General features: G+C 40.1%; 1 protein-coding gene across 3 annotated transcripts in view; it reads left to right on the forward strand.

The window, feature by feature from the left end:
* The window catches only part of LOC101443274 (zinc finger protein 596-like), a 119,364-nt gene extending 111,497 nt beyond the window's left edge, over positions 1 to 7,867 (forward strand). For all 3 annotated transcript variants that reach the window (XR_009183908.1, XR_009183907.1, XR_009183909.1), the window contains one exon: positions 3,393 to 7,867. The gene's annotated coding sequence lies outside the window, so the exon portion shown is untranslated. The remainder of the gene's footprint in view (positions 1 to 3,392) is intronic.
* Positions 7,868 to 8,645: the final 778 nt, after the last annotated feature.

The raw sequence follows: 8,645 nt of genomic DNA on the forward strand, positions 1-8,645 counted from the left end.
AGTAAAAATGCTGTGTTTATATTTTTTGGGATAGCATTAAATCTGTAGATCAATTTGGGTAGGATAGATGTCTTAATGACATTTAGTTTTCCCATCCATGTACAGGGAATATTCTTCCATTTATTTAAATCTTTAATTTCCTTTAACAATGTTCTATAGTTTTCTGTGTAAATTGTTTACATCTTTAGTTAAATTTTTCCTAGGTATTTGATTCTTTTAGTTGCTATTGTAAATGGAAATTTTTTCTTGATTTCCTACCATGAAAATATAGGTGATTCCATATACCCCTTTTCACAATTTTTCTTATTAATAACATCGCACATTTCTGTGGTACAGTTGCTACAATTGAACAAATGTGAAAGCATTGTGACTAATCATGGTTTACCCTTTGCACTGTACAGTTTGTAGAGTTTTACAAAATGTATAACAACCTGCATATATTATTGCAATATCATGCTGAGCAATTCCAATGCCCTAAAAATGCCCTTTATTCCACTTATTCTTCCCTAATCCTCCCCTCAGAACCTCTAGTAGCCACTATCTTTATATGCAGCCCAGTGGTCTTAAGAACCTAATGTAAGGGGGAAATGGAAAGGAGAAATGAGATTATAAGGCTGTGAGTCTCTAAAAAAGAGTCTGGAGGTTGTCAGAAGGAATAGCCCTATGTACAACTGAACAGAGTCTAAGAGACAGATAAGGTAGATACAACCCCAGGTATTGGTTCTTTTGAGGGATAAAGAGACCCACGGGTTCTATGGTCATGGCAGAAGGGGTTCACTGCCATGACAGATGGCCCTTCTTTGGAGCTGGTGTCTCTGCCTGATGGAAATGGACTCAGAGGGGATCTCTTTTCACAAGACTTGCATGCTACTTTATTGGAATTGTAGATGGTGCTGGGTTTAAGATATATGTAGGGGATTTGAATCTCTGGACTGATAATATGACACCCAGGCCCAAAGCCTCAACAGACTTCAGCTCCTACACTTTGACTTATTGGACTTACTCCACTCAGCTAACATGGAGTTGAAGAAGGTCAACCACCACAACATGGAGCCTAAAGTGTCTACAACTAGAAGCGGGAAGAGTGCATCCAGTACCCATGTGGAATCTAAGCCCTCACTTGACATAGGTGTGCAATGGACACAACCAATCCAATGTCCACAGAGAAAATGTGGAATGGGTGTGGGAACGGTAGCCATGGGGGCTGCTGGGTGTGGGGAACGGGAGGAAGAGATGAGATGTGGAGGCATTTTCGGGACGTGGAGTTGTCCTGGATAGTGCTTCACGGACAATTACGGGACACTGTAGATCCCCCCAGGGCCCACTGGATGGAACGTGAGAGAGTCTGGGCTATGATGTGGACCATTGACTATGGGGTGCAGTGATGCTCAGAGATGAACTTACCAGGTGCAATGGATGTATCACGATGATGGGAGAGAGTGTTGCTGTGGGGGGAGTGGGGGGCGGGGGCGGTGGGGTTGAATGGGACCTCATATATATTTTTTAATGTAATTAAAAAAATAAATATTAAAAAAAAAGAGAAGAGAATAGGAAGGAAAGTCTAGAAGATTTTGGGCACTATATTAAATTTAGAAGCAACATCTGAGGTCTTTACCTAATTCACAGACCTACTCTGCACCAAGATCCATGGTGGCTTCACAGCTCCTATTTAAAGTCTCTTGGGTGAGAAGCCTATTATCTCCCAGGCAGTCACTTTTCATCAGACTTTTCTTACCTTTGAAAGTTGTTCCTTACAGCAAGCCAAATTAAGTCCCCAACAAGCTTCAGTGTATCAGTACATGTTCTTATCTTTGGAATCTCAAGGAAAAATGAAAACCCCTCAAATATTGAGGTCACAATTGACTTGAATGTCAGTGAATCACATTCTTCAAGTTCCTTCATAATATTTTAACATGATAAATGATGTTGAATGGCTGCTTATATTTTTTAAAAATTTGCTTCCCCTTGCAGCTTGCTTGCTGTCTGCTCTCTGTGTCCATTCGCTGTATGTTCTTCTCTGTCTGCTTGTCTCCCTTTGTTCTGTCACCTTGCTGCACCAGCTCTCCATGACCACAGGCCATCAGCTCCCTGTGGGCATAGGCCAGCTTGCCTTCACATGGAGGCTCTGGGATGTGAACCTAGGGCCTTCTATATGGTAGATGGGAGCCCAATCAATTGAGCCACAGCCACATCCCCCTTTATACTTTTAATAGCACTTGGATTAAAAATATATTGGTAATAAGAACATTGATAAAATCACTAAAGCAAATTATTTTGGCTACCACAATCCCTCAAAATTCATTCAATGGAAATAGTCTTTTCCCTTCTTTGACTGGGATGAAACTTAAGCAGGCCTCACAACTTTTTTTTTCATATTGTGCCTGGGTAAATCCTTGAAGTTCAAGGCTATCACAAGATAGATGCACCTTACATTTGCTCTTCCAGCCCACCTTACCCCTAATATTAGGCAAAGGATCAAGTTCTTCAAGGGTCCCATGGATACTCTCCTCTCCCTTTTGAGGGAAATGAGACTCTCAGCACAGATTTCCCAAATACAGTTCTATTTATATATTTTTTCCCCAAGGACTATGGTCGTCTGTGCCTGGATGCAGGTGATTCTGGGGCTCTTTGCTTTTTTGTCACAAGACAATGCATGTCTTCTCTTTTTTCTTCCAGTTTCCATAGATTTCCAGCATGTTGCTCTACCAATGGTTATCTCTTTGTCTGAACTCCATTCTGCTTATGAAGAACTCCAGAAATTCATATTAAAGTTGCCTTGTTCAGTAGGCCACACCTTGACTCAAGATACCTTCCAAAGACCCTATTTAAAATGGGTTCATACTCACAGGAATCAGATTAACATGAATAACATTTTTCCCTGGAGTACATAATTCATTCTACAACATCCAACCTTGCATCCTTCAGGGAAAAAAGGCTTGATAACAATTATTATTTTTAATTAATTTTATTTCATAGTTAAATGTCTAATAAGTAAAATTACTTATAATTTTCTTTACTTGTACAGATCTTCTTGGATTATGCTAGCTCTGTTAAATAATTTGAAAGTATAACCATCTCTATATTCCAGAATATTTTATATAAGAATATAATTAATTCCTCTTCAAACATTTAAAAATATGTTAGAGAAATCATCTATACCCCAGATATTTCTTAATTGGGGAATTTAATTATAGCTTCATTTTTAAAAAATAGCTTTAAGATTATTTATGTTTTCTATTTCTTCTAATGTGAAGTTTCATGTTTTTAGAACTTAGTCCATTTTATTGAGATTTTAAAACATATTTTTATAAAATTCTCCATAATACTCAACTATCTGTTAATTGTCCTCAGGAAACATAATGATTTATTTATTTAGTTTTCATTTTTTTCAGGTATCCTGTGATCAACACCATGTGAATAACAGAGGCAAGCTCCTTGGTATTAAGACACACACTGCCCAGTTACCTCCTTGACCTAGTCAATAGCCATTCAACTATCAGATAAAATATAGACAAATAAATTATCACAAGAGTGATCCCAGCTGATATCAGTGTGTCTGCTAAGCAAATCCCAAATTACTGACCCAAAGAAGGCCCAAATGATATGTGTGTGTGTGTGTGTATATATATATTTCCCTAAATTGCTACAGTTGAGGGCAGTTACTTAGCAAACCATAACTGGCTACTGATATTTGAGTACTAGAACTAACTAAAATATCATGAAAACTTGTATGGAATTTTGAGATGTATTGTAAAACATGTATTGAGAAAAGAGAATTATACATTCTTAATATATCTTAAACAGATTTTGTGTTTGTGCAGTGGAGGGCAGTGTTTAGGGAGAGACCGGAGTGTCCTGGGTGACCCAAGTGCACCTGGAAGACACAAGACTGGGAGGCTGGACCAGTGTGGGGCTGGTATAGGGGTTGGTGAGGTGCTGAAAGCACCAACATTTCCTTACAGATGCAGAAAAGGAGGCACAGAGATGTAAAGTGATTTATTTGTCCAAAGTTGGGTGGTGAGGAAGTAACTGAGAGGGAGCACAATTTGTACAGTCATTCTGGCTCCAAAGCTCAGCAGTGTTGGTTAGTGACAAACAACCCAGGCTCTGGGACTCCATCACCTGTGTTCAAAGTCAAGCTCTACCACTCAGTAGCAGTGTGGCCTTGGGTAAGATATTCACATCCACCTAACTCAGATTCATCATGTGCAAAACTGGAGAAGTATTCTAACCAAATATGAAGCTTGAATGAAGGTGATGATGGTGCCTCTTCTGTGGTCATCCAGGCCATTGAGTGTTGGCTGCTGGACTGGTCCTGCATACAGGAGCACATCAAGATGCCTGTGAAGCACTTAGTGCGGTGTGCACTCCAGACTGGACCATCAGGTCATCCTCAGGCATACCTTGTTCTCATTCTCTTTAATACTTTGTATTCTATCCTTCAAATGCTGTCCTTCTAAGCGACAGAAATGTAGGAGACACAGAGACAGAGAAGAGATGTAGACATCATCCCCACAGGCAGACAAGGGAGCTGTAGCTGAGAGAGTTGGAGTGGCTGACCTCAGGTCGGGGGTACCACTGGCTTTTTAAAAAAAGATTTATTTATTTATTTCTCTCCCCTTACCCCCCCACCCCGGTTGTCTGTGCCTTCTTTGTCTGCTTCTGTTGTTGTCAGTGGCTTGGGAATCTGTGTTTCTTTTTGTTGCATCATCTTGTTGTGTCAGCTCTCTGTGTGTGTGGGATCATTCCTGGGCAGGCTGCACTTTTTTCATGCTGGGCGGCTCTCCTTAAGGGGTGCACCCCTTGTGTGTGGGGCTTCCCTATGTGGGTGGTACCCCTGCATGGCAGGGCACTCCTTGTGCATATCAGCACTGCACATGGGCCAGCTCCACACGGGTCAAGGAAGCCTGGGGTTTGAACCACAGACCTCCCATGTGGTAGATGGATGTCCTAACCACTGGGCCAAGTCCGCCACCACCACTGGCTTTCAAAACCCAGTTCTCTTCAACTTTTCTTCCCTCCAACTTTGTAATCACTTCATTACACCTCTGCCTCAGAAATTGTTCTTTCCTCAACATTCTGAAGTCTCAGTCTTTCCAGTTCACTCAAGGAAGTCCATGGCTTGTGGACATTTGCTCAGTGTCACATGTATACATGTCATGCAGTCAGGTACTTTTGCACTGGGTCATAAGCTGTGTCACCACAGGCAAGTCACAGGTACTCTTTAGGCCTCAATTTTGTCATTTGTTAACCATTTTTATGGGAGAAAATATTTTTTAAATTTTTAAAATTTTTTTATTTTTAAAGAAGCTTTAGATTGAATAAATGTTACATCAAAAATATAGTGGATTCCCATATATCCCACACCCTTCCCCTCATACACTTTCCCCCATTAACAACATCTTTCATTAGTGTGGTACATTTATTACAATTATGAACACATTTTCAAGTATTGCTACTGGATCAATTTGATACTTATGAATTCCAAAAATAGATATTGGATTATGTTTGTAAACTGGTCTGTTCCTCTGGGCATCTGAGATTATATTGGATTTAGATGTTTCAATTTTAGTTGATTAAATAACAGTGAAGGCTTTGATTGGATCATGCCTGTAATCCCCTGGGTGGGCAGTGAGTCACAGAGAAACCATACTGCAGAGAAGGAAGGTGAGCATTTTGATCCTGGAACCCAGAAAATAAACACAAAGATAAGCAGATAATTGAGGAAAGATAGAAGGCTTCATTAGACATGGCAGAGGCCCTGGGAAGAGATGAGCCATTTGCCTGATAGTCTACAGCTGGCCTTACAGAGAGAGCAACCAAATGAGGTTAGAGAGAAACAATCTCTTTGAAGAGAGGGACCCAAGAAGCATGAACCTTGCAGTCTTCAGCACCCATCTTGCTCCAACACATGGCAACAGATTTTTGTGAGGGAAGTAACTTATGACTTATGGCCTGGTAACTGTAAACTTCTACCCCAAATAAATATTCTCCATAAAACCCAACAGATTTCTGTTTTTTGCATCAGCACCCCTTTGGCTGACTCATACAACTACTAACCATGGACTATAGTTTACATTATAGTTTATACTATGTCCCACAAAAATTTGTAGGGACAACATACATAATGTCTTGTATCAGTCATTACAATGCCTTGCAGGACAATTCCAATGTCCCCAAAATTTCCAATGTTCTTATATCTCCCTCCTTTAAGAACTTCTGGTGGCCACAGGGTTTTCATCATAACTGAAAGGAAAACTCATAATGTTCAGAAGCTGAGGTCATGCTGAAGAAGGAGGATGCCCTATGTTCTTTGCAGAAGGTACCCAATAAGTTGGCTTCAGCCTTGACTTCCATAATGAAGAGTACATCTGCAGAAGGAAATGTGATGGTATTACACCATATATCTGTAGAGGATCTGAGAGAAATGAACCACTGCTGGTGGCTCAGGTTATTGTCACCATGGAAACCCTGGCTGGTATCAGTGTTGGGTACTCTAGGAACACTGGTCAGTGGGCTGTGCTGAAGTTTCTTGCTACCCCTTGAGCTCCTTCTATTGCCAGAAGCTTCAAACCTGGAACCTTCATTAAACAAATCAAAACAATCTCCTAGGAGTTGTGTCTGTTGGTGATAACTCATCAGACTGAGCACCTGCCTCTCATGAAGCCTTCTTATGCTCATCTGCTAAATATTGCTCCAGATAACACAGATTCTCCTCAGTTCTGAGTAGACATCACCATTCCATGGCAAAGGAAGGCAGCCCACTTCCAGTCTGATGTGGAGGAGGAGTGCTGGATGATGAAGCTCTGTGATACTTGGCACCATTTCCCCACTTCCAGTCTGATGTGGAGGAGGAGTGCTGGATGATGAAGCTCTGTGATACTTGGCACCATTTCCACATCAACACCAATGGTGTCATGCCTGGCCTTACCTCTGGGTATCTAGAGCAAAGCAGTCAATTCCTGATTTCAGAGTTTCAAAAGACAGGCACACTCTCTCATTAGGGTCTAATGCAGCAATATCCATTTACCATCCTAAAATCCTAGGATCATTAAAAATTATGCTAAATCTATTCTGCTTGTGCCCTCTAAATGGAACAATAAATCCTGGGGGATACCATATCTGTTTACAACACTGTTGATTAAATATTTTAAGCCCACTGTTGAGAGCTACTGCTCAGAAAATAGATTCATTTCCAAATATGACTGACCATTGACAATGCATCTCATCACCCAAGAACACTAATATATATCTACAATGAGATGAATGTTGTTTTCATGCCTGCTGATAGCAAACATTTTGTAGCTCATGGATCAAGGACTTATTTTGGCTTTCAAATTTTATTATGTAAGAAATGCATTTTGTAAGACTATGGCGGCCATAGATAGGGCATCCTCTGATGGATAAAGAAAATAATAAGTGAGAAAGAAATTGAACATCGAGTAAATTCATCAACATATGAACTGATGCATAGACTTCAGTAAAAAATTACAAGTCATACTAGGATACAGGAAGAGAAGGCCCAACTAAAGGAAACAAACAAATATACTGAAGAGATACAGGATTTAAGACAATTAATCAATAATAATCATACAAAACTTCTAAATCAATTTAAAGTTTTCCAGAAAATATGACTAAAAAATAAACACTATTAAGTAGACACTGGGTGAGCATAAAAAACAATTTGAAAGTCTGCAGAGAAAAGTAACAGACTGTATGGAAATGACACCATGGATGAGATTAAAAATACATAAAAGGGAGTGGGTGTTGCTCAAGCAGTTGAGCCCCAGTTTCCCACGTGAGACATACCAGTTTTGGTTCCCAGTGCCTCCCTAAAAACAAAATAAACAAACGACAAACAGAAAAATGAAAAGCAAGCAGAGGGGAGCTGATGTTAAGCTCCAGCTTCCCACATGTGAGGTCCTGGGTTCAATCTCTGACCCCAGTACCTAAAAAATAATTAGTGGCATATAAGAACTGATTTGAAATGCTTGAACACAGATTTAATGATATCAAAGACAGAACATCAGAAATGGAAAAGGCAGGAGAACAGAGAGAGAAGAAATTGAAAAAAATGGAACAGGGTCTCAGGGATAGAATGACAACATGAAATGCACAAAGATGCATTATGAGTATCCCAGAAAGAGAAGAGAATAGAAAAGGGGCAGAAGGAATGCACGAGGAAATAATGACCAAAAGCTACCCAAATCTTATGAAAAATAAAATATCAATATCTGAGGACAATGCACCCCAAAAGGAATAAATCCAAATAGACCAACACTGAGTCACCTGTAATTCAGAATGAAAAATATACGAGATAAGAGGATTCTGAAAGTAACAGGAGAAAAGTAAAACCTCACACACAAGGGAAGCTATAAGAATAAGTGCCAACCTTTCATGAGAAACCATGGAGACAGGAAGAAATTGTTATATTTTGAAAGAGATTAACTGCCATCCAGGAATTCTATATCTGTCAAAGCTGTCCTTGTCCTTCAAAAATGATGGCAAGAAGTCTTGAAGCCAAACTCAGCATGTAAATGCAATGCCTTCCCCCCAGCGTGGGACATGACACCCAGGGATGAGCCTCCCTGGCACCGAGAGATCACTACCAAGTACCAGCTGAAGATGCAACTAGAAAATGACCT

This window comes from Dasypus novemcinctus, chromosome 28 (genome assembly GCF_030445035.2).
Source record: "Dasypus novemcinctus isolate mDasNov1 chromosome 28, mDasNov1.1.hap2, whole genome shotgun sequence".
Lineage (NCBI taxonomy): Eukaryota > Metazoa > Chordata > Mammalia > Cingulata > Dasypodidae > Dasypus > Dasypus novemcinctus.